Genomic DNA, 27,286 nt, shown 5'->3' on the forward strand with positions numbered 1-27,286 from the left:
AAATTACAGTGAAATGTTAAACACGTTTAAATACAATAAATCAAATCTCAATTAATCCCCCATTCCTTCAACCTGTACTTGATGTGTGCGCTCTGCTGCTGAGTAGGTTATTTCATTTTTTTTAGCCCTTGAATGGGATTAATAGGGAGTGGGGAGGCTATGCTTAAGGCATATTATCATATTATCAAAACCCACCCAATCGAGCTGATTGTAATAAGCCACACTCAGGGTCCCTGTTCAAGAGGTAATATTGACTGCAACTTCTGTTTATTGTCAAATCAAATGTGCTAACCATGTGCTCTCCTTGACGCCTTTCTGTTTGTTTCTTTGTTCATTGTTTATCAAATTTAACCAACTCATGGCTCAACGAAGGTGTGTGACAACTGCAAAAGGTTGTTAAATTATGCTTCTAAAATATGTGAGACCTACAAAACCGTGCAGCCTTTCAAGAAATACCACAAATGACAAAATAAGGCAATGGACAAGACACTGATAGAGTGGACAAGACCGACCATCCTTTAAAACAACGTTGCCAGGTTCCTGGACTCACTTTTCATAATGGTAACCCTCCATATTTCTGGACACATTCTTAGCTTTATTCCATTTGAATTGAACTAATTCCTATTTTATTTATGATTAGCAGCCACCTGATTGAAATTATAATTCTGTAAACCATTTTGTCTTCTGCAGCTCCGGAAAGTGCATGCTCTGGGCTTTAGGTCCGTCCTCATAGGGTAGCAGTCACGTGGTGGCTGCTGGGGAGTAGAAATCATGGTGCCCACCAACCCTCGGCCAGGTCTGGAGGAGGACTGCCTCCAGGAGCTGCTCAAATACGATGAATCTTTACTGAAGCGTAAGTTACTCTCCACTCTCAACAGCATACACAAAATACCCTGAGTGTATAAAACATTAAGGACACCTGCTCTTTACATAGACTGACCAGGTGAATCCAGGTGAAAGCTATGATCCCTTATTGATGTCACTTGTTAAATCCACTTCAATCAGTGTAGATGAAGGGGAGGAGGCAGGTTAAGGAAGGGTTTGTAAGCCTTACACAATCCATTTCTCAATTGTCGCATGTGTGCCGTTCAGAGGGTTAATGGGACAGACAAAAGAGTTAAGTGCCTTTCAACAGGGTATGGTAGTAGGTATCCTTAATGTTTTGTACAGTCAGTATACGTTCAACAGCATACATACAACAACATATACCAACAACTCCCCTCTGTGTAGCAACACAAAGTGAAGATTGCAGAATGAATGCAACTTTATTTTATTGAAGATATACCTTGCATAAAAAATACCTTGCATTTTTCTTCAAACAGATATCCCTGTCAACCAGCCCCCCACCAACTCCACAGAAGCCACCAGTGGTAGTCTCCTGGAAGGACAAGAGGGAGAAGAGGGTGACGTTAGCACTGGGGAAGGAGTGGACGAAAGGGCTTCAGATGTGGAAGTGGGAGAAGACGATGGAGATAGAACGGAAGGAGATGAAGAGGACATGGAACCTGACTAACAGCCACCTGCCAAGAAGACAAAGTAGAGCGAGCTGCACTACACTACAGAGGTGTGCTCTCCAAACTCTGTTTAGCCATAATAGTAATAGTATATACATGTTCATGTTTTCTATCAAGCATCTGCCGGTTATAGAGGCCTGGTAAATAAATGACTTAAAGCAGCAAAACAGCGTCATTCGTTCTTTTAATCTCCATGTGGAAGTGTACCACTCCAAACAAAATAAATACATTTACTGAAATGTTAAACAATGACTGTCCACCAAGGTTTAGGCTTACATCAATTTGTGTACGGTCTGTATTTATGACGGGTTGTCAAATCAAAGTTTATTTGCAGATGTTATCGCAAGTGCAGCGAATTGCTTGTGCAGTGATAATACCTAGAAAACAATAAGCACATTCTCCAAAAGCAAAGGTTGGGCGGTTCTACTATGACAGCCCTAGTGTGTGTATCTGTGTTGTGGAGCCTGTGTTCATACTCATTCTCTCTTCAGGTATTATCAGAAGAGGGTGCTGATATCAGATCTACCTGAAGAAACCCAGAGACAGCAGAGGGAGGCTTGGAGAGAAGCATCCAGACGCCGTCGTGCCCGCAAAATGTCCTCCCTTCAGACGAACCCCACACAGCTCTGCCACCCCCCCCCAGAACACAGACACCTGGGGGGACTAGGGGACGACGCAGGGGCAGGCAGTAGGGTGGCAAGTTTGGATAGCTTCTTCTTTTGACATTCCATACAGACCACTTACTTAAAATGAGATGTTGAGCATGGCCGGTAACAAACGGTTTCAGGACTGAATAGATACCTGGTTCATTTCTGAAATTGATGTCATTGAGCCTATCAACAGGAGGCACTGTTTGTGCATGTTCAGGAGTTTCCTGACAGGTTGAACTTACAGGTGTACCTTAGCATGTATACTTGCAGCGTTATTCTATCAGGTGTTTAATTTAGCATAAAATATTGTACAGTTTGTAATAGCAATAAAGCGAAACAAATGTTTTTCCTTTTTCATTTAAACATACTGTCCATCTTTTGCACATTAATAACATTTAACTTACTGAAGTATTTTTCTGAATTTCAAATGCTCCTGATCTGAAACAATTGGATAGGTGTTATAGAATAATGACCAAAATAAACACCTTGATTTTGGAAGAATATGACTTATTTATATCTTTATTACATTATGATTGAACAAATTTGAATGCCCTTATTAAGAGCCGAGGTGGCATCCTACCTGGATCCTTTGCTATTTGCATACCACCCTAAAACTGGTGTTGAAGATGTTCTGCTCGATCTCCTCCACAGAGCACCTGGAGAAGCCTGGCTATGTGGTGACAACAATGTTCTTTGACTTCTCCAGTGCTTTCCATACCATACAACCCCACCTTCTGGCCCAAAAGCTAAAGGACATTCACGTCAACCCACACATAATCAAATAGATTGTGATCTGACCAATAGACCACGGTTCATAAGACTGAACCAGGCAGTATTGGATCGGATATGTACAAACATGGGGGCCCCCGCAAGGGACGGTCCTGTCACCTTTCCTGTTTATCCTTTACACAAATGTCTTTACACACAACACTGAACTGATGACTGCTATAGTAAGCTGTGTCACGAGATGAGACAATACTCACCACAGGGAAACAACAGAGTCCTTTGTGAAATGTGGTGTAAGGCCAACTACCTGGACCTGAATCTACTAAAGACCAAAGAGCAGGTGGTAGATTTGGGGGGAATTATTTTTCCAATCAAATTTGTATTAATGGTAAAGACCTTAGTACTGTTGACTTTTACAAGAACGTGGGTGTAATAGTGGACAACAAGCTGAACTGGAAGGAGAATTCACACAGTGTACTAAAAAGTCCAATCCAGACTGTATGTTTTAGGGAAGCTTAGATATTGTCGTTGGCAAAATGCTTTGCATGTTCTACTGCAGTGTGGTGTGCTGGAATGGCCAAGGAGGACTTAAACCAGCTTGACAAAATCATCAAGAAAGCCAGTGCTACAATCAGCTGCAATCTAGAATCAATGCAGGATATATTCATAAAAAGGCTGCAAGCTAAGACACACATGATCATGGACAATGACACACACACACACACACACACACACACACACACACACACACACACACACACACACACACACACACACACACACACACACACACACACACACACACACACACAGCACTGTAATGCAGCACCCACTCCACAGCACTGTAGTGAATTGAACTTTAAGGCCTCTAAGGTGCAGGTGCCTTCATACTGTATGTGTCTATCTGATTTTTTTTTATCATGTGTTTGTTACATGTCTTCTCTTGTCCTTGTCTTAATATATATATAGTACAAGTCAAAAGTTTGAACACACCTACTCATTCAAGGGTCTATCTTTGTTTTCACTATTTTCTACATTGTAGAAATATAGTAAATACATCAAAACTATGAAATAACACATACGATGGACTGTCGATTCTCTTTGCTTATTTAAGCTGTTCTTGCCATAATAATGACAAGACATTTATTGATGATGCTGAGTGCTAAAACAATTTTCCAAGTGGAGATCAATCAAGTACTACTCTACTCTCTACTCCTCACAAAAAGAACAAGCACAAATTACTTAATTATGAATCCTTTACCATAACTAAATGCAGCTTGATACAACATTGTGAAGATGAACTATCTTGACAAACCTTATGAATGGAGTAACTCCTTTTGGACCACAAGCAGAAATAAGGCAGGTTGTGAGATATGAGATGTTGATTATGATAGGTTGATTAGACAGTATTCTACAGACTCAAAAGGGAACTATATATCACTTACTGTATGGTCTCTGAATTATAAACAATGTATATAAGAAGAGGTTATAGTAACAATATAACACTTGACAAATTACATTTTATTGACAAAAAAAAAATCTCTGTACAATTTTGCATTGAATATCATCACTAAAGCAGCATACAGTATAGACATGTGTAATAATCTATTGCATGTAGGCTCCATCTTCTATTGCCTAGCCCTAGTGCTTATAGAAAACATCAAAATGTCATAGAAACATCAATATGCATGGCATATCATGGACAGAAGAACCTTACCCTGAAATATTGGGGTGGCAGGGTAGCCTAGTGGTTAGAGCGTTGGACTCATAACCGCAAGGTTGTGAGTTCAAACCCCTGAGCTGACATGGTACAAATCTGTCGTTCTGCCCCTGAACAGGCAGTTAACCCACTGTTCCCAGGCCATCATTGAAAATAAGAATTTGTTCTTAACTGACTTGCCTGGTTAAATAAAGGTAAAAAAAAAATATTGCTCTGATGTATTTATTTTCCCCTTGTTAATTATAATAATAACACAATCATAAATAGCAGAGGTGTCATGCCCACAGGGCACGTGCCCACTCAGATTTGTCCTGTTTAAAGATAAATAAACTCAGCAAAAAAAGAAATGTCCCTTTTTCAGGACCCTGTCTTTCAAAGATAATTTGTAAAAATCCAAATAACTTCACAGATCTTCATTGTAAAGGGTTAAAAACTGTTTCCTATGCTTGTTCAATGAACCATAAACAATTCATGAACATGCACCTGTGGAACGGTCGTCAAGACACTAACAGCTTACAGACGGTAGGCAATTAAGGTCACAGTTATGATAACTTAGAACACTAAAGAGGCCTTTCAACTGATTCTGAAAAACACCAAAATAAAGATGACCAGGGTCCCTGCTCATCTGCGTGAATGTGCCGTAGGCATGCTGCAAGGAGGCATGAGGACTGCAGATGTGGCCAGGGCAATACATTGCAATGTCCGTACTGTGAGATGCCTAAGACAGTGCTACAGGGAGACAGGATGGACAGCTGATCATTCTCGCAGTGGAAGACCACGTGTACCAACACCTGCACAGGATCAGTACATCTGAATATCACACCTGCGGGACAGGTACAGGATAGCAACAACAACTTCCCAAGTTACACCAGGAACGCACAATCCCTCCATCAGTGCTCAGACTGTCTGCAATAGGCTGAGAGAGGTTGGACTGAGGGCTTGTAGGCCTGTTGTAAGGCAGGTCCTCACCAGAGACAAACTCACCGTCGCTGGATCAGACAGAATTGGCAAAAAGTGCTCTTCACTGACGAGTCACGGTTTTGTATCACCAGGGGTGATGGTCGGATTTGCGTTTATCGTCAAAGGAATGAGCGTTACACCGAGGCCTGTACACTGGAGTGGGATCGATTTGGAGGTGGAGGGTCAGTCATGGTCTGGAGCGGTGTGTCACAGCATCATCGGACTGAGCTTGTTGTCATTGCAGGCAATTTCAACACTGTGTGTTACAGGTAAGACATCCTCCTCCCTCATATGGTACCCTTCCTGCAGGCTCATCCTGACATGACCCTCCAGCATGACAATGCCACCAGCCATACTGCTCGTTCTGTGCGTGATTTCCTGCAAGACAGGAATGTCAGTGTTCTGCCATGGCCAGCGAAGAGCCCGGATCTCATTGTACACGTCTGGGACCTGTTGGATCGGATGGTGAGGCCTAGGGCCATTCCCCTCAGAAACGTCCGGGAACTTGCAGGTGCCTTGGTGGAAGAGTGGGGTAACATCTCACAGCAAGAACTGGCAAATCTGCTGCAGTCCATGAGGAGGATCTGTACTGCAGTACTTAATGCAGCTGGTGGCCACACCAGATAATGACTGTTACTTTTGTAACTGTTATCCCCCCCTTGTTCAGGGACACATTATTGCATTTCTGTTAGTCACATGTCTGTGGAACCTGTTCAGTTTATGTCTCAGTTGTTGAATCTTGTTATGTTCATACAAGTATTTACACATGTTAAGTTTGCTGAAAATAAACACAGTTAACAGTGAGATGATGTGTCTTTTTTTGCTGAGCCTTCAGAGCCTTCAGAAAGTATTCACACTCCTTGACTTTTTAAACATTTTGTTTTGTTACAAAGTGGGATTCAAATTGATTTACTTTTCAATGATCTTCACAAAATACTCTGTAATGTCAGTGGAAGACAAAGTATATACATTTTGTATTAATGGAAAATAAAACACTAATATATCTTGATTGGATAAGTATTAAACTTCCTGAGTCAATACATGTTACAATCACCTTTAGCAGCGATTACACCTTTGTGTTTTTCTGGGTAGGCCTCTAAGAGCTTTGCACACCTGGATTGTACAATATTTGCCCATTATTCTTTAAAAAAAATGTGTCAAGCTCTATCAAGTTGGTTATTGGCCATTGCTAGACAGCCATTTTCAAGTCTTGCCATAGATTTTAAAGCCGATTTAAGTCCAAACTGTAACTAAGCCACTCAGGAACATTTAATGATGTCTTGGTAAGCAACTCCAGTGCATGAATGGTCTTGTGTTTTCGATTATTGTCCTGTAGAAATGTGAATTTATCTCCCAGTGTCTGTTGGAAAGCAGACTGAATCAGGTTTTCCTCTAGAATTCTGCCTGTGCTTAGCTCTATTGTGTTTCTTTTAATCCTAAAAAACTCCCTAGTTCATGCCAACCCATAACATGATGCAGCTATTACCATTCTTGAAAATATGAAGAGTGGTACTCAGTGATGGGTTGGATTTGCCCAAACATAACGCTTTTAATTCAGGACAAAAAGTTTATGTATTTGCCAATTTATTTGCAGTATTACTTCAGTGCAAACAGGATGCATGTTTTGGAATATTTCTTATTCTGTACAGGCTTCCTTCTTTTCACTCTGTCATTTATGTTACTATTGCATAGTAACGATGTTGTTGATCCATCCTACATCCTATCACAACCATTAAAATCTGTTACATTGGCCTCATGGTGAAATCCAAGAGGGGTGTCTTTCCTCTCCGGCAACTGATTTAGTAAGGGCACCTGTATCTTTGTAGTGACTGGGTGTATTGATACAGTGTACAATTAATAACTGCACCATGCTCAAAGGGATATTCAATGTCTGCTTTTTATACCCCTCTACCAATAGGTGCCCTTCTTTGCAATACATAGGAAAAGCTTCCTGGTCTTTGTAGTTGAATCTGTGCCTGAGAATCACTGTTCAACTGAGGGACCTTACAGATAACTGTATGTGTGAGGTACAGAGATGGGGTGGTCATGTTAAACAGTATTATTGTATACAGAGTGAGTTCATGCAACTTATTATGTGACTTGTTAAGCACATTTTTACTTCTGAACTTGTTTAGGCCATAACAAAAACATACTTATTTACTCAAGAAAGCTTTGAATTTTTAATGAATTTGTTAACATTTCTAAAAACACAATTCCACTTTGAGGTTATGGGGTATTCTGTGTAGATCAGTGACACATCATCTGAATGTAATAAAATTAGGAATACTACTAGCCACCTAGTAATTATATGAAGTTGGCTTTAGCTATCCCAGATAGGTTGAGGCAATCAATCAAGTTAGAGTAGCTAGCTTGTCTAATTATCATCTTCGCTGGCATGCCTGCTGGCAAGATTGGTAGACTTTAGAAATGCAAGCAATATCAAAATGTACTGAATAAGACTCACATTCCTTTCAATATTTTACCCATATTTTAGCAGAGAAGCATATTTAGTTTATTTAAAAAATAACCACTAGTCAGGAGCATTCAGACAGCTCAAAAGGTACAGTTGAAGTCGGAAGTTTACATACACTTAGTTTGGAGTCATTAAAACTCGTTTTTCAACCACTCCACAAATGTCTTGTTAACAAACTACAGTTTTGGCAAGTCGGTTAGGACATCTACTTTGTCCGTGACACAAGTCATTTTTCCAACAATTGTTAACAGACAGATTATCTCACTTATAATTCACTGTATCACAATTCCAGTGGGTCAGAAGTTTACATACACTAAGTTGACTGTGCCTTTAAACAGCTTGGAAAATTCCAGAAAATGATGGCATGGCTGTAGAAGCTTCTGATAGGCTGATTGACATAATTTGAGTCAATTTGAGGTGTACCTGTGGATACATTTCAGTGCGTGCCAGCAACTGACATCTCCAGTCCTGCGCTGAAACCTGTCTCCATATTCTGACAACACTAGGTAAATGTACCTAGTGTCTCATTTTTATTCGATTGAATAAAATGTGTCATTGTTTACGAATACATAATTTAATTTAAATAGCATATCTGTGCTGTAGTGTTGAGATTCATTCTGGGCAGGTGTTTAGGAGTTTGTTATTTACGGTTTATAAAAATGAAGACCACGTTTTACGCCCTATTTCGACCCTGAAGGTTTGGATTGATCTGCTGTTGCTTTGGGCAGTTGACGACTGGTTTGGGGGTCTTATTGTTTTAGGACAAGTATCAGCTTAAGTCTGGACTCGCAGGAAAATACTGGCATTTGTTTTACCACCACTTCTACTTTGGAAATAAGACTTTGGTGTTTCTTTTTAAAACACTGGACATTTCTAAAGCATACCCATTTCATGTCTTGATGCCTACTATCAGATCCTGAAATATAGTTGCTTATTCAGGGTAGGCTGTATCAAATTTAGTTCAGTCAAGTCTTAAACTGCTAGGCTATGTTTTGTTATTTTTCTGATATTAAAGACAACGTTTATGTAAGTTTATTTTAAAAACGTTAGCATGTTATCTAGTTTCAGGACCATGTAGTCAACTGAAGGCTAGTGCTGAATAAAATATTATAAAAAAGTGGTAGGTGTATATTGTAGACTATATGGTAAATATGTATAATTTAAGTTTAAGATGATACACCATTGATATTATGACACCTTCAAATTATTTAAAGAAATTGTTTATTTATGTATATACATATAGTTTTGAACAAGAATGAAGTCCTTACCTTGTGCACCTACAGTGTGTCGTGTCAGTTAGTGAGCTTACTTGTTGGGCTTTCAAAGCGCGGACCCCAAAATTGTCATTTGTCATCCACCACCCCTTAAATTGACGATTTGTTCAGTAATATATGAAGAAAAACTTTCTTAAAAATTACATTGTAAACTTCAGGAGCTTAATTACCTTCTCAGTGTCCCACTGGATACATTTGGAGATGGACACTTGGAGACGGTGCTGTCTTTTTGCTTGATTGCATCATATTCCCACCAGCTTATTTTCCTCTGCATTCAAATGGTCAGTTTCAATAAAAAGGGGTCTCTGTGTGTCCAAAATATCCCTTAGCAATGATTTTGAGCCTTTCTAAGAGGCTCCAAGGCTTGGTGAATCTACAAAACCCCAGTGGAAACTCTCTGAGAGCTAATTTGTGCAGCAAGTGACAATTTCTTCTCAGTTTTGGCTGTATGACTGGTGGATGGACCATATGATGTGAAAGCCATTGGGGGGGAGGACAGAGTGAGTTAGGGGAGGGTTATTTACTATAGGGCCAGTGTCATACCATTTGAAAGGGACATGTTGGCACTTCTGGGACTATGTACCCAAATAGGCCCTTACTGAGCATCTGGGGCCTTCTATATTTTACAATAATGGTTGAGTCCAATATGAGCACTCCTACACATAAATCTTACATGGAAGTGCCTCTTTTGGAGGGATTTCTGGGAAGAAGAACGAGGCTATCGAGGTTGGGACTTTGGGGAGAGAGAAGTATAGAGAGAGGCACCTTGTAAAGGTAAGAAAAGCTATGTACCACTATGGTTAGGGTGCCGTTGGATGGAAATGGGGTATATAGAGACTCTAATCTCAAAATGTATCCAGAAAAATTGAGATTTTCAGGTGCTTCTCTATAATGTTATAGAGAAGGGCGGGACAGGCCATTATGCTGTGCATATTTAAGGAAATATGGAAGCACGGCTAGGGGGAGCCATAGCTGGGTAGGGAATGGAGTTGCTGGCTCAGTGCTACTGCAGAGGAGATGTGGGTTGGATTTAGTACGCACAAAGTCAGTAAAACTCCAGAAGAAACTGTATTGTTGTCTATTGTGTTAATTAGTCAGCTATTGCCAGCTCTACATTGGTCTCAGGGCTGTTTTCCAAAGGGAAGTGCCCAAACTGTTTCACAGGCTGTGCTCTGTAAGGAAAGATGGGAAGCTGTGATGATTGAACAGTAAGATACACAAAATTATTCAAATAAAGAGCAAACATGCAAATGGTAAACTGTGTAAAGATTTAGTGTGAGATAACATGTAGAATGTATTTAGCTTGCTCTGCTATGTGCATGTCTAGAGACTGTAAAGATGGCCGCTCCACTTAGGGAGAGTGGTGAGAGTAACTGCCCACTTCCTGATTGAAGCACCATCGCAGCTGCTTTATTTGTACTCATGAGGCAAAATATGTTGTTTGAATACAAATTACCAAATTACCAAATGACCAGAAATAAGTTAATTATTTGGGAAATACTGGTTGTATTTCAGGTTTCAGGACATGGGCCTAGACCAACTGCTTCAAACAGGGCAGTGCCCTGAGTCTCTGAAGGATCAGCTATACAGTATAGCCTACAGATGAACTCCAATTTGATTAAAGCTTTCACTATTTTACCTACATTTCTGTCATAATAATAAGGGTGTTTTATGGAAACATATACTGCAATGTGTATAACATAATTTTGTCTGTTGCTACAACTTTATGTCTCAGTTGCTCGATAGCTGTGTTACGGTTGTTGGCAGCGGTTAACACCCTCATCTCAGTGTCTCTTTGTACAGTTGCATCATCTGACACTACAGTTTAAGTCAACCTTGCTGCCCTGCAACAGGTTTCTCTTCCACCAAAATTGAGCTCAGATTTTCTGTCATCTCTGCTTCTCTGTATGATTCAGTGTCCCGCCCAGTGGCTGTTAGCGTCCATTGCTTCTAACTACCACTCAAAATGTATGACTTCCTCACTGGAGCTACCAGACCCCTCCATAAAGGCACATTCACATCGGCCTTGTGCTGAAAGGAGGGCTGCTATGCTAATGTAATGGAGGTAAGAAAGTGCCATACGCTTACTCCACGCAGCTAGCTTAAATGTCGCCAATAGTGCTATCGGATCATTTTCCATAGCGCAACTGGTTGGTAAATTATCAAGGAGGGCGGTCACGTGTGTTTGCAATTAGAGCACCACTGGTTTTAGCCCAGTAAGGGTATGCAGGGACAGTGGAGGAAGCAAAGCTCTTAGCAGCACACTGATTTAGGTTTCACTGACAGAGACGGCTGTTAACACCTTCAACTGGAAATGGAATGGACACTTTAAGCTGTGATTAGTAGTAATATGTGCATGTTATTTATTTACATCAATCACAGTCCCAGACCAGGAGCTGTGACTCAGTGTAAGCCATTACAATTCCTCCACTCACTCAGAATTTTACTCACAGCAATGATACAAAGGCTCTGACACTTCTGAATGTAGCCTACATATCATCTCCACTTTGATTAAATCTTTCACTATTTTACCTACATTTCGGTTTTACGTAAACTTACTGTGCTGTGTACAGTTTTATTTTGGCTGTTGCTACACCTCTGTGCACCCCTTAGCCGACAATGGGTATCAGTTACACGACAGCTGTAGTACTGGTGTTAGTATAATGGACGTCACGCTTCCTGCTTAGCGAGTACCACTTCCTCCTAATTCGCCTTACACAGAGGCTCAAACCCAGGATCTCTTGTTTGCTAGCACGTGACCGCACTCCCAAAGCGTCTTACCAGTCACGCCACACAAATAGCTAGCTGGCGCAAGTGGGGACACTTCAGGTTGAGGAGTAAGATTTACATATCCCCATGTGCTACATTAGGAGCTGTCTTGAAACAGCAACCATGGACATCCTCATCTCAGTAGCTTTGTGTGTGCAGTTGCGTCATCTGGCATCATAACTTTCAAGATCATTTCTATCTGAACCTTCTGAAGACACAGCCCCAAAAAGCACAAAATATTTCAAAAATCTTTTTGCACTTTGTCATTGTCACTCCTCATTCCTCTAGTTCCATTCACATTACTGAAAGCTTTCCAGGGAAGTTGGCGAAGTTGGAAAGTGAACCAATAAAAAGTGGATTGAAGAGTAGCCTTTACCCCGTAACCCAATCAGCATTGTGTATGCATGAGCCACTCCCACACCCTGCCCTTACATGGCACGGAGGACTGGCCAAGGTCTACTGATGGATGAAAGGCTGCGAGTTCAGAGAATACAGAACCAAAGTATCAAGACTACTAGTACTATTACTTCTACTACTACTACTACTACAGAACGACAATACCAAGACTAGTAGTACTATTGCTTCTACTACTACTACTACAGAACCACAACTACCAAGAGTACTACAACAGAACCAGAAGAATGGAAACAGCTACTTGACTCTGGTAAGAGCCGATTACTTATCCTAATTTTAGATTAAATCAATGGACATTGAATGTATCTAGCACAGTCACATATTTTTGTCCACAATTTCAGATGTAATAGTGCTAGTTGTAGATCTCACTGATATCAAAAGACGTAATCCCCTCCAATGATTGCATACAAATTGATACATTCATCAATACTCTGAGAATAGTATTTATTTACTAACATCTCCATCTAATGTGGGGCATATATGGTATTTTAAACTCCAGTTTCAGAACTGGACAGCAACCATCTGCCATTGGCTGCAGCAGAATACTTGTTCTGTTTGTTAAAAATAAGGGGTATAATGTTGTCTCAATGTTGTAAAGACTCAGTCGGTGTTTAAAGAGCAGACTAATCTGTTCTTCAGCTGTATGACAATATTCTATTATTATTCAGCTAAATTCCAGATGCATTTGCCGAATGTGCGTACACAATAAAAAGTTATCAAGGATTCACAAGGTTTGTGAATATTCTGAATACAAGTTAAAGTAAATCACCCCACATAATTCACATTCAATAAAGTTGGCACTACTTGCAGACATGAGCCAAACACCTCACCCAAGACTTGGACGTCCAACAATTTGGCCAAATCCACACCAAGCTGGAAAGCATCTCCAAGACAAACCAGCAGATTCTGAAGCAGATTCCCCTGAACGAGGTCAATGATAAGTACAGAAAGTATGAAGCGTATACCAAGCACCAGTACACCGCCCGCAACACCATGGTGGAACAGATCGAAAATGAGTTCAGAGTTCCAGAGGGTCTATGAGAGAGGCAAGCTTACCCTAGCTCTAGACACATAACACTTCTGAACAAAGAGGTTTGCTGGAGGTGTACCTAGAGCACTATAAGAAAAACTGAGACGTCATGGAGAAAAAGTGTTCCCAATTGGCTAATATCTTTCGCATGGGTCTGATGACACTAATGGCATATACGGGGTCAGAGGGGAGGGTGAATGTTGAAGTCAGGGATAAATGGGCCCCCAGGGTGGAGAAGATTCAGGCCAAGATGGTTGAGGTGCTGGCCCAGAGTGAGGGGAACTGATCCTCATCCACTCCCAGGGTCGGGTGACATATGAGGGCTTTAAAGGGATATTTTAGGATTTTGGCAACGAGGCCCTTTATCTACTTCACCAGAGTCAGACCATTTTTATGTCTGTGTCCAGTATGAAGGAAGTTAGATGTAGTTATGCGAGTCAATGCTAACTAGCATTAGCGCAATGACTGGAAGTCTATGGGGTTGTAACGTTTCTCGTCTTCCTCTGACGATGAGTATGACAGATCGGACCAATGCACAGCGTGGTAAGTGTCCATAATATATTTTAATGAAATATCACTGGACACAGAAAACAAAAGGAACAAGAGAAATAAATGAAAACCAACACAGTCCTGTGTGGAACAAACACTGACACGGAAAAATAATCACCCACAAAACACAGATGGGAAAATTCTACCTAAGTATGATTCTCAATTAGAGACAACGAACGACAACTGCCTCTGATTGAGAACCATACTAGGCCATGAATGTAAGATTCACCATAATGGGTATCTATTTGAACAGACATACACTCCATGCAAATCTAATAGTGCCACTGATGCAACCTAGCACTTTCAATATCAAATAAATAAATAAACATTATCTACACTGTGGACACTAACAGAACATGCTAATTATCTAAATACATTTTTGGGGGACTTTACTGTGGGTTAATTAGTATTACTTTACTTATTTTCAGCACCTAAATTAACTATTATTTAGCATTCAATTGGAAATAGCATTAAAAGGTATTGATAAATAATGCACTGTAAAATCTAACTTAAAATATCCAAAGTTATCTAAGAATGTATTTATGGAGGGAATCCAATAATTAATGCCACACACACACACAACACTAGCATCATGTTGCTTCCATAATTATTCAACAACAGGGTAGCCTAGTGGTTAGAGTGGTGGACTAGCAACTGAAAGCTTGCAAGTTCAAATCCCTGAGCTGACAATGTACAAATCTGCCATTCTGCCCCTAAACAGGCAGTTAACCCCATTTTCCTAGGCTGTCATTGAAAATAAGAATTTGTTCTTTAACTGACTTGCTTAAATAAAGGTTAAAAAAAGCTTACACCCAGATAATGAAGTCAGTGGGATGAAAGTCATACTGTAACACTAAACACTTGTAGCCTGTTCAATGTAACACCAAAACTCGGTTACTATACTGTCCAAAAACACTACTGTTTCCTTTTCAACCATATTGTAAGGTGTATCAGTTTGTTTTCATGAACACACTACATTATGATGGTTGTGATTGTAAACCAACCAAGTGCAGTATGATTCTAAACACACAGAAATACAAGGTCAAAGTAAACATTAGCTTTAAGTGCTTCCTCTCTTATGTGTTCTCTTGTATCTCAGAGAAATTAAGTATTAGAACAAATCTTTGTTTGTTTTTCTAAGGGTGCGTTCGTAAATTCACTCTGACCATCTACTCCGATTTCAGAGCACTCTCGTCTGAGTGTCAGAGCGTAGAATAACTGATTAATCTACGAACACGCAACACCTGTTGAATATGACCTGTGTCAGTAAACGTCTGCAAAAAAAACATAATTAGATTGTTGCCAGCAGCACAGTTAGTCACCAACACTATAAACAGCATGAAAACAGTCTAACCAGCTATTCTAGGGCGAGTAAAATGGTCAGAGTGAGGTTTTCTCCTATTTGTGTCTTTAAGTAGCTAGCAAGCTAGTCAACTTTAGCCAGTTAGTTTGGGTGCATGACTTGTAAGATCAACCCTACACCTTGGCCAGAGCGTCCACTGTGCCCTCTAAATGCTCCAAGAGCGAAACGCTCTGAATATACAAACAGAGAATTTGACAACGCTCTAAATATACGAATGTCCAGAGCGCACAAATTACGAACACACCCTAAATAACTACATTTCTGGGGAATTGTCTTTGCTCTGTGACCCTCTTTCTTTTCACTTATATTGTATTATTTTCATATTTTGAAGCCATTTACACCAAAAGTAGCGTAAGATTATCAAAAATCACTCTAAAAGACATTATGGGGATGTTTTCTAGATGTTTTGGGGATGTTATATATCTTAATTTGCCATAGCAGTTTTGATTTTGTTCAGTATCCTCTCATAACTGACCAACAATGTCTCCTCTTACGCTGTGGTTCATGTTCCGTGTCCCCTTAACTGTGTCTTTGCCTAAGAAACGGTTCACAAAGTTATGTTCTCTACTTCATTTGTTCTTGTGCTCTAAAGCACTGCAGTTTGATTTGATCTCTTCTGTGCTATTAACCCCACTATTCAGATTTCCAGTGTTACTGATGCCATTTCTATGCTTTCTAATGCTTGTTATGATCTTTGTTGCATGGTTGTACTATGCAGCATTATCAATAAAGATTGAATGTAAAATATCACTTCTATTAGATTTTTTGCATAAAAATATATTGAGTCAATAGTATTATCATTTTAACTTGGTTTATCTCAAAATGATGATGAGGGGCAATACATGCTGTCAGTTCCATGATTTCTGGCACCCGTGATTTAAAAAAATACTATACAATAAATAATATAATTTGAAAAAGGATCAGTTGTCACGACTTCCTCTGAAGTCAGTCCCTCTCCTTGTTCGGGCGACGTTCAGCGGACGTTTTGCTCTCCTGTGTCTGACTTCTCCGCCACCAGTACGCACCCCTTGCAGAATACCGGACCAAACGTATGGAGTCAGCAGGAGCAGGTACCCCAGGTATAGGTGTGGAGGAGCGCGTCTGGGAGCATGCAGCAATTCTCCACCATCTTGGCACCGCCATGGACTACGTTGTCCAGACAATGGACCGCTGGGAGAGACAGGGAGTTCTCCCAGGAATACAATGGGACGGCTGCGAACTGCGAGCTGGACTTGTACCTGGCAACCGTCCACCCGGCTCCTTCGGGCCGTGAGAGCGTGTCCGCCCTCGTCTCGTGCCTCACCAGGAAAGTGGAGTGGGCTAATGCTGTGTGGAGAGAGGGAGATGACCAGTTTGAGGACTTCCGGGCAGTCTTCGACCACCCACCCGAGGGTAGAGCGGCGGGTGAATGCCTATTCCTTCTGAGGCAGGGGACTGCAGGGGATTTCTGCAGTCTGTGTGAGGTTGGCCTGCAGAGACACCACCCTCACGTTCGACCAGCGGGCGGTCCTGTCCATAACCTGCTGGCTACCCGCGGACGTTCAGATCTGGGTCTGGTGCATCTATCCTCCCGCACCCCCTCTCTGACGATACCCATGGAGCTGGGAGGGACGGTGCGCAGGGAGACCGGAGGGGGTTCCAGCTCGTGCAACATCTGTGGCCGCAGAGGTCACACTGCCGGTCGGTGCCGGGTTGGTTCCTCTGGGTATCGAGGCAGCCTTGTTTGGGCGACGTTCGGTGGTCGACATCACCGGTCTTCTAGCCATCTCCGATCCACCTTTCATTTTCCATTTGTTTTGTCTTGTCTTCCCACACACCTGGTTTCAATTCCATCAATTACATGTTGGGTATTTAGCCCTCTGTTCCCCCCATGTCCTTGTCCTGTATTGTTTATTGTAAGTGATTGTGCACGTTTATTCTGGTGTGCATCGGGTTATGTACCCATTTATTGATTGTTCTGTTTTCCGGTGGGTTTTTATTATTAAACTGCACCGTTGGAAACACAGTTTTTGCTCTGCTGTGTCTGACTTCTCTGCCTCCAGTATGCACCCCTTACATCGGTGTAGTTTTCGTCACAAGGGGAGGCTGCTAGAGTATTGAAAACAGGGGTATCAATATGTATTTACCCTAAAAAATGTTGAGCATGCAATATAGTCTAAACCATCTTGAACTTTTTTTCCACATTTTCCTGCCTTAAAATTAAAACTAAAAAGTGATTAAAATCTATATTTATTTCCTACAGATCTACCTACACAACCTACTCAAAATTTTCAAAGTGAAAAAAGGTTATACAGTGGGGCAAAAAAGTATTTAGTCAGCCACCAATTGTGCAAGTTCTCCCACTTAAAAAGATGAGAGAGGCCTGTAATTTTCATCATAGGTACACTTCAACTATGACAGACAAAATGAGGAGAAAAAAAATCCAGAAAATAACATTGTAGGATTTTTAATGAATTTATTTGCAAATTATGGTGGAAAATAAGTATTTGGTCACCTACAAACAAACAAGATTTCTGGCTCTCACAGACCTCTGTCCTCCACTCGTTACCTGTATTAATGAAACCTGTTTGAACTTGTTATCAGTTTAAAAGACACCTGTCCACAACCTCAAACAGTCACACTCCAAACTCCACTATGGCCAAGACCAAAGAGCTGTCAAAGGACACCAGAAACAAAATTGTAGATCTGCACCAGGCTGGGAAGACTGGATCTGCAATAGGTAAGCAGCTTGGTTTGAAGAAATCAACTGTGGGAGCAATTATTAGGAAATGGAAGACCTACAAGACCACTGATAATCTCCCTCGATCTGGGGCTCCACACAAGATCTCACCCCGTGGGGTCAAAATGATCACAAGAATGGTGAGCAAAAATCCCAGAACCACACAGGGGGACCTAGTGAATGACCTGCAGAGAGCTGGGACCAAAGTAACAAAGCCTACCATCAGTAACACACTACGCCGCCAGGGACTCAAATCCTGCAGTGCCAGCCTTGTCGCCCTGCTTAAGCCAGTACATGTCCAGGCCCGTCTGAAGTTTGCTAGAGAGCATTTGGATGATCCAGAAGAAGATTGGGAGAATGTCATAAGGACTGACCATCCATTATATAATATTTTTACTTTTAACCATGTTTTGAGACTTTATAGTGTTTGTTTATATTTAGTTTATTGACAAGCATTGGAGTTAAACCAGCTCATATTTTGGGTTCTGATACAGTAAGGTAGTTGAACTAACTCAGGCATTTATAAGTTATATTCTTCAGGAATCAATGCGTACATATCATTACTTTATGATTCCAAAAATGTGTGTAGGAACTGGTGATTGCCCCTTTAAGATTTATTTGTGATGTGGCCCATAAATGTATGTTTTGGTATATAAACAAGGTTCTCAATCTTATTTGTAAATGTCCAATAGTGATATCGAAATTGATAATTTTATCTGTGTTACTATGGAGGGAAAACTCACACATGGCGCCATATTGATTCTCCCTACAGATTCTCCCTACAGAGCATGGCAAGTCCTCTGGAGAAGGTGGTGGCCCAGAAGAAAGAGGCCGTTGAGGCTGTGATGGAGAGTTTTGAGGTGAGAGGTTGAGGTGTGAGGCAGCCGCCCCTGTCCTACGACTAGCCCTGGACAACGTGAAGAGCAAAGAGGTCTGCTATGTCAAAGAGCAGTTCCTGGCGGTGAGGAACAAGCTGGATGTACTGTCCACCCAGCAGGAGGACATTGACTGTGAGATTAAGAAGGGCCGACTGGATTCCCAGTACTTCTCGGTGGAGGAGAGCATCAGGAACCAGTTCTGGAATTACATGGACATTCTGGAGGCCAAGCCACAGTTTCAGGTGGTCAAGAAGAGGCTGTTTCTGGAGCACCGGAGGGGAGATGAACCTGTATGTGCTGTATGATGCTCTGATGGGCACCAACAGCTTTGGGGAGTCCATCTTGGAGGTGGTGGACAGGTAAAGTGTTCTTAACCATGCTAAATGAGCCTTTATGCACTGGTGAAGCATGGCTTTGTTGAGTATTTTAGTTTCAGAACACTTGGCATGAATTTGAACTGTTCACTTGTGATTATGGAAAATAGGGTGATTACTTTTATTGTTATTAACAACGGTTCAGTGGTTGGTTCTCCATCTGTCTCAGGTATGAGGCGAGAAACAGGCGCCTACTGGAGGACTTCTGTGTGAGGATGAAGGAGCTCCTCTGCCTGGGCCTAATTGCCCTGCCGGGTCTCTGTGCCCTCACCAGGAGACCAGATGAGGAACAGGAAACCATCCATAACTGGAGCACCAAAATCAGGGAGGTGGAATCAAAGATGAAGGCATGCATCGGGGCCTGCGTAGCAGCCTTCCCTGAACAGGCTTGCCTTGACGCTCAGCATCTTCTCCAGGAAAAAGAGGAACGCAATCTTCAGGACACGGCTCATGAAGTACAGGAATTCCTCACCAGGAAATACGACTAGGTGAGCTGGTCGGTCCGACTGGTCAATCACTCTGGCAGCAGCTATTGGAACTGGCGTGCCAGGGACCACTTCCAACACATGGCCGGTCAGAACTTGTTTGAGGGGCTGCAGGTGAATGATACCTTACCTGGTGGTTTCCTACAGCACCGGTCCCCAACCGGTGCCACGCGACTGCATCCGACAACTGATGGAGGGGCCAGAGAAGAAGGGCGGTGCCCGGGCCATGATGGAGGTCCTGGGGAAGCAGATGGTGAGGTTCGTGGTGCATGCTGTCAGTAACCACAAAGAAAGTTGGGCCAACTGGAGCTTCCCAGAGGACTGCCACTATTGGGAGAGGCACAAGAATGTGGCGCTGTGTGTACACTCATAGTGACGCTGATAGAGGTGCAACAAGTCAGACAAATAGGGATCATTATGTTATCAACCTGGGTGGTTATTCTAAATTCTGAATTGACCACCTTAAAGAGGGTGTGTGGGGAATTATGGTAAATGGTGATTAGGTTTTGTGAATACACCATGCAGTTTGTCCTAGCAAGAAACTTTGGTTGCAATTAGATTCACTGTATTGAAATCTGAATGTATTGCTAATTTGAGGCAGTGTTACATAGCCCAGTGTTTGCAGAGTATTTAATTAACTGTATATGCATTTTATTATAAGTGACTAACTCCTACCATAGCTTATGACCAGATGTTACTCAATACTCTCTCATAGTTCAATAGCTTAACTCAATGGATCGTGGATGTGAAGTGATGTTGAATTGACTAATCTTTCTAATTCGTACCAATTCAGTCATAATAAAAACATAATCTAAATTCTACATCTGTCATTATGCTTCATGACAATAAATGGCAACACATCAGCTGTTTATTGGATGTACATATGAGTGTGTCTTGCCTGTCTTGTTTATACATGTTGATGTCTATTGCCATTAACACAAGCTAGTGCACCTGCACTCACCGGGGCCCTTACTAATTGAATTGATATTTACACATAAGTCAGCATTTCCTGTTCACAGCTTTGGTTTTATAGTCTATGAATGACCGTTGGCTGCGCTAATATGCTGAAGATGAGCTCCAAAGTACTTGGATCAGCATGATGGAATCACTCATTAGCCGTGTTGGAGGTGGAGAGCGGTGGAGACGGCCAGCAGCTCTGGGTCGGTGGAGTAGCTATAGGGTTCTGCCAGGGCTTTAGCCTCAGTGCTATGCTATCGTTAATCAAGCCTGTCAAAATTCATTGAGTACAGTCTGTAATATACAGTGCAGTAGGAAATATATATATTTTAATCATCCCCTTATCTTCCATGCAGCCTCTCTTAATGTGTCTATGGGATGTGTGAGGACAACAGGGGTTAGGATCTTTCTTGTTGTTTACTAGGGTGCTTTATGGGATAACATTGCTCCTCTCTGAAGGTTGAGTTTCATAGTTAAGGGTATGAGTTCCATAAGAATGGTCTCATTGATCATACATATACCACCATTGAAAAACAGGTGGTGTTGAAAAGAGATCAAAAGCTGCAGACCAATGGGTGTGTTAAATAGTCACCATGAAAGAGCACTTCTCTTCAAACACACCACAAACCTGTCCTGCAGACTACTGGTGAAATGCAATGCAAAAAAGTTTAATTCCATTAGCAACTTTTCCTCAGGGAAGTTGGGGTAAACATGGCATCCCTGGACGTAATTGTGCTCTTCATGCAGCCTAGCATAGCTTGCTATAATATATACAGTGCCTTCGGAAAGTATTCAGACCCATTGACTTTTTCCACATTTTGTTACGTTATTACAGCCTTATTCTAAAATGGATTAAATAAAAAAAAATCCTCAGCAATCTACTCAAAATACCCCATAATGACACAGTGAAAACAGTTTTTTAGAAATACCTTCTTTACATAAGTATTCAGACACTTTACTACTGGACTCAAAATTGAGCTCAGGTGCATCCTGTTTCCATTGATCATCCTTGAGTTGTTTCTACAACTTGAATTCAATTGATTGGACATGATTTTGAAAGGCACACACCTATATATAAAAGGTCCCATAGTTGACACTGCATGTCAGAGCAAACACCAATCCACGAGTTCACGGAATTGTCCGTAGAGTTCCGGGACAGGATTGTGCCGGAGCACAGATCTGGGGAAGGGTACCAAAACATTTATGCAGCATTTAAGGTCCCCAAGAACACAGTGGCCTCCATCATTCTTAAATGGAAGAAGTTTGGAACCACCAAGACTCTTGCTAGAGCTGTATGTCTGGCCAAACTGAGCAATCGGGGGAGAAGGGCCTTGGTCAGCGAGGTTACCAAGAACCAGATGGTCACACTGACAGAGCTCTAGAGTTCCTCTGTGGAGATGGGAGAACCTTCCAAAAGGACAACCATCTCTGCAGAACTCCGCCAATCAGGCTTTTATGGTATAGTGGCCAAACGGAAGCCACTCCTCAGTAAAAGGTAGATGACAGTCCACTTTGAGTTTGCCAAAAGGCACCTAAAGACTCTCAGACCATGAGATAATATTTTATCTGGTCTGATGAAACTTAGATTGGACTCTTTGGCCTTTTAATTCCAAGCGACACGTCTGGAGGAAACCTGGCACCATCCTTACGGTGAAGCATGGTGGTGGCAGCATCATGCTGTGGGGATGTTTTTCAGAGGCAGGGACTGGGAGACTAGTCAGGATCAAGGCAAAGAACAGAGCAAAGTACACAGAGATCCTTGATGAAAACCTGCTCCAGAGCGCTCAGGACCTCTGACTAGGGCGAACCCTAAGCACACAGCCAAGATAACGCATAAGTGGCTTAAGGACAAGTCTCTGAATGTCCGTGAGTAGGCCAGCCAGAGCCCTGACTTGAACCTGATCGAACAACTCTGGAGAGATCTGAAAATAGCTTTGCAGCAATGCTCCCCATCCAACCTGACAGAGCATAAGAGGATCTGCAGAGAAGTATGGGAGAAACTCCCCAAATACAGGTGTGCCGAGCATGTAGCGTCACACCCAAGAAGGCCGTAATTGCTGCCAAAGGTGCTTCAACAAAGTACTGATTAAAGCGACTGAATGCTTATGTAAATGTGATATTTCACTGTTTTTGTTTTGTCATTGTGGGGTATTGTGTGTAGATTGATGAGGAAAACAAACAATTTAACACATTTTATAATAAGGCTGTAACATAACAAAATGTGGAAAAAATCAAGAGGTCTGAATACTTTCCGAAGGCAAGTATTGAAATAATTGCAACTTCTCAATTCATAGGTTATTTGAGTTTGTGTTTTTTTGTTGATGTTTTTTAATACAGGATTGGAGCCATGTTGTTACTGTCCATGGTCTGTTTATCTCTACTGTAGGTTGGTGGTTAGTTCAGCTGTTATTGCAGAAAACCATACAGCTTAAGCACATGGTACCTCTTGTTTTCATTAGTGGTTCTGTGTGCTTTCCTGGGTAAAATCCATTGATCCATGGAGCTCTACTACTGCATAAAGAGCTTTCCCTTTGAAAGCACATGAATTCCAACTGCCACTATGGAACAACAAAAGCTTCTGTTTGCTAGGCTGCTCTATTGAGGGAATCTACATTGTGGTGAAGGAGCCAAGGTTACCTTGTTCATCTGTTTAAAAAGATTATCTGGATTTCTCCATCATGAATGAGAAGTGCTACTCTGACGACAGAGGGCGCTATCAACAAATATATTAACAGTATATTAGTATACAGTATAATATATTAACAACTCTAAGACTCTCAGGGTTACAGGTTTTGCATGGTGATTCTCCACAATCTACAGCTGTCTCAAAGTAGTTAGCGATTACAATTTGAGGCTATTTAACATATATTGTGCATAACTATGTTTGACTTTTAATACCAGATTATTTGCAAATTATTTGCAATATGTGGTAAAATGTTAAACCTTTCCAAACCTGAAAATGCTTGATTTTTATTTTCACTTTCATAAAGAATTAGAAGATTCACATAATTCAACAGGACCGCATGTAGCTGATGTAAGCAGTGGCACTATTGAAAATCAGAGTCTTGATCCCTGTCTTCCATCTCCAAATTTCCCCTAGATACGGATGAAATAGAAAAGAAGCGACAGCTGACATTTCCATTGGAATCTATGCCTATTATACTTCCACTCTGTGGAAATCAGCATTGAGTAGACAGGAAACAAAATCCATCATGTTGTTTCCACAATATGGTTGAGCCCCCGAATGTTAGGAGACATTAACGAACAATCAGCAACAGGTTTCTTAGACTTAATATTTTAACCTGCTTAGACATTCTAATAAACTCTATCTAGTAGGTCCAAATGCCTGTATAGAGATCTCAGCCAATATCAATATTACATAAACAAATGAATGATTTGATGGAGGGCAGCATCAGAGTGGCCCTGTAGGGTCTGGATCAATGGCAGGATGGCTCTGCCTAGCTGTCTCTGCCAATCCCAGCCAGGATAATGTTATTACCCATCGGAGTGGACCATTGACCAGCCCGCTGCTCTTTAAGTGGGCTAATCTCATAACAAGCATTAAAACATTTGTTCAGTGACACACAGCTGCAGGTCCAGCCCAGCACTCAGGATCGACTCTCTAAAAGGTCTCTCTCCTGGCTGGAGGATCTGCATATAGAGGTTGGGGCTGAAGTCTTGTGAGTGTTCAGCTACGCACTTCTCTAGGACCAGTGGTATATGGGACTCTATAAAATAGTGAATGGAATGTCTGTAGAACTCATCTTTATGGTGAAATACCATAGAGAAAGTGTGTCAAGGGAATACAAAACATGTGTTTTCACCATCTGCACTGCCTCAAACAGTTCCCTCATGTTGGGCAACACTTCCGGTCTCCCCTCGAGCCCTCAATGCTCTCCCCTCAAGGCCCCATGAAGTGTGTGTTAGTAGTATAGCCTCGACTTCCCCCAGACAAATTCCTCTCCTCATAGCGGTTCATACATCACGTTAGCAGCCAAGAATCTCAGCAGATTTGTCTGTGTCATCGATATCTCTATATGCCCCCCCCCCCCTCTCTCTCTCTCTCAATTCAAGGGCTTTATTGGCATGGGAAACATATGTTAACATTGCCAAAGCAAGTGAAGTAGTAAACAAAAAAAAAGTGAAATAAACAATACAAATGAACAGTAAACATTACACTCACAGACATTCCAAAAGAATAAACACATTTCAAATGTCATATAATGTCTAATAAAACAGTGGTGTTCAAATAGTTAAAGTTCAAAAGAGAAAATAAGTGAACATAAATATGGGTTGTATTTACAATGGTATTTGTTCTTCCCTGGTTGGTTCTTGTGGCAACAGGTCACAAATCTTGCTGCTGTGATGACACACTGGTATTTCACCCAGTAGATTTGGGAGTTTATCAAAATTGGGTTTGTTTTCGAATTCTTTGTTGATCTGTGTAATCCGAGGGAAATATGTGTCTCTAATATGGTCATACATTTGGCAGGAGGTTAGGAAGTGCTCAGTTTCCACCTCATTTTGTGCTCTCTCTCTCTCTCTCTCTCTCTCTCTCTCTCTCTCTCTCTCTCTCTCTCTATCTCTCACTCACTCTCAATTCAATTCAATGGGCTTTATTGTAAACACGTGTTTACATTGCCAAAGCAAGTTAAATAGGACAATTAACATTACACTCACAAAAGTTCTTTCTTTCTCTCTCTCTAGGAGATATTAGCCAGAACTTCTTGTTTGCTCTCCTCCCCCACACTTACCCTCCTCCCCAATCTCTCTCTCTCTATGAGATATTAGCCAGAACTTCTTGTTTTCTCTCCTCCCCCACACTTACCCTCCTCCCCAAACTACACAGAGTAGTTCCACTTTTGTACTAAGAGGCCTTCCCCCCGGGGAGTATAGGGAGTGTGAGAGAAAGCATGAGAAAGAGGAAATGGAGGAAGGGAAATCAGGAAACCACACAGCAGCGATCTATGATCATCAACACACGGGAAGTAATAGTTTCGAATATACATAGAATCCCCATCTAAACAATCCACGTCTGGCTGTGTGGCTTCCTAATTAGATGGTAGACTTTCAGGAAAATTGTTACATGTACAGTAGCGAACCAGCTTCAACCTCAGTCTGGGTGGTTCCCTGTAGCAGGACTATAAATAGCCCCCCGGGCTTCCTTTTATTTGTCTGTCCATAAACCCATTAGCAAATTAAAGTTGTAATCTGTATATTGATATGTGCTCTCTCGGTTCGCTCTCTCTGTTCTCTCTTTTTCTCTTTTTTCTCACTTTAGCTATCTCTCTCTCTCTCTCTCTCTCTCTCTATTTATTCTCACTCACCCCACACACACTCACCTCTCACTCTCTTACATGCTGTATGTACAACTAGTCACTCCAGAACTTTAGCAGTGATAAAATACAATACAGATCCGTCAAATTGTTTCAGTTCCTTACCTTGTCCTTTGAGAATGATATCATTGCAAGTTCCACCTTTGCAACTTGTATGGTGTAAGATTGTCTGTCTGTCTGTAAAACAAATTAACATTCTGGAACACAACACTGGTACAAGTATAACTGTATCTAACTATAATGTTGTTGACCCATTATCAGTTTTCTCCTATCACAGTCATTAAACTCTTAAAGTCATGATTGGCATCATGGTGAAATCCCTGAGCGTTTTGCTTCCTCTCCAGCAACTGAGTTAGGAAGGATGCCTGTATCTTTGTAGTGACTGTGTGTATTGATACACCATCCAAAATGTAATTAATAACTTCACCACGCTCAAATGGATATTCGATGCTGCTTTTTTTACCATCTCTATCAATAGGTGCCCTTCTTTGCGAGGCATTGGAAAACCTCCCTGGTTTTTATGGTTGAATCTGTATTTGAAATTCACTGCTCAACTGAGGGACCTTATAGATAATTGTATGTGTGGGGTACAGAGTCCATTGTGTGACTTTTTAAGCAAATATTTACTCCTGAACGTATTTAGGCTTGCCATAAATGAGTGGTTGAATACTTATTGACTCAAGACATTTCAGCTTTTAATTTTGTATTAGTTTAAAAAAATCTAAAAACATAATTTCACTTTGACATTATGTTTAGGCCAGTGACCAAAAAAAAAATCTAAATTTAATCCATTGTAAATTCAGGCTGTGACACAACAACATGTGGACAACGTCAAGGGGTGTGAATACTTCCTGAAGGTAATGTATGTTGATGACACAGTTGATGCAGCTACAGTATCTGGCTGCGGCCCAACCTTGGAGCCTCCGGCTGTATCTCACATCTCACAGCACTCGCTATTCCTGAGAAGCACTTTCATGTCTGTTGCTCAACCATTTTTCTAACGGACTGTCATTCCAACCCACATTTGTTTTCCCATGGGAGTTGCTCAAATCTGGGTTGACGGGTGCTAAGTCCTCTCTGAAAAGTAACAACTTT

General features: G+C 41.4%; 1 long non-coding RNA gene and 1 pseudogene across 2 annotated transcripts; one reads left to right on the forward strand and one right to left on the reverse strand.

The window, feature by feature from the left end:
* Positions 1–529: 529 nt before the first annotated feature.
* Positions 530–26,452, reverse strand: LOC135520231 (uncharacterized). Of its 2 annotated transcripts, none has more exons than XR_010452359.1 (3): positions 26,297–26,452; positions 1,302–1,378; positions 530–822 (listed from the first exon to the last, which is right to left on the reverse strand). It is a non-coding gene; the product is annotated as an uncharacterized LOC135520231 (long non-coding RNA). The 2 variants fall into 2 exon arrangements; XR_010452360.1 differs by lacking the exon at positions 26,297–26,452 and adding an exon at positions 2,745–2,956.
* Positions 18,950–20,622, forward strand: LOC135521260 (protein rapunzel-like; annotated as a pseudogene).
* Positions 26,453–27,286: the final 834 nt, after the last annotated feature.

Source organism: Oncorhynchus masou, chromosome 29 (genome assembly GCF_036934945.1).
Source record: "Oncorhynchus masou masou isolate Uvic2021 chromosome 29, UVic_Omas_1.1, whole genome shotgun sequence".
Taxonomy (NCBI): Eukaryota; Metazoa; Chordata; class Actinopteri; order Salmoniformes; family Salmonidae; genus Oncorhynchus; species Oncorhynchus masou.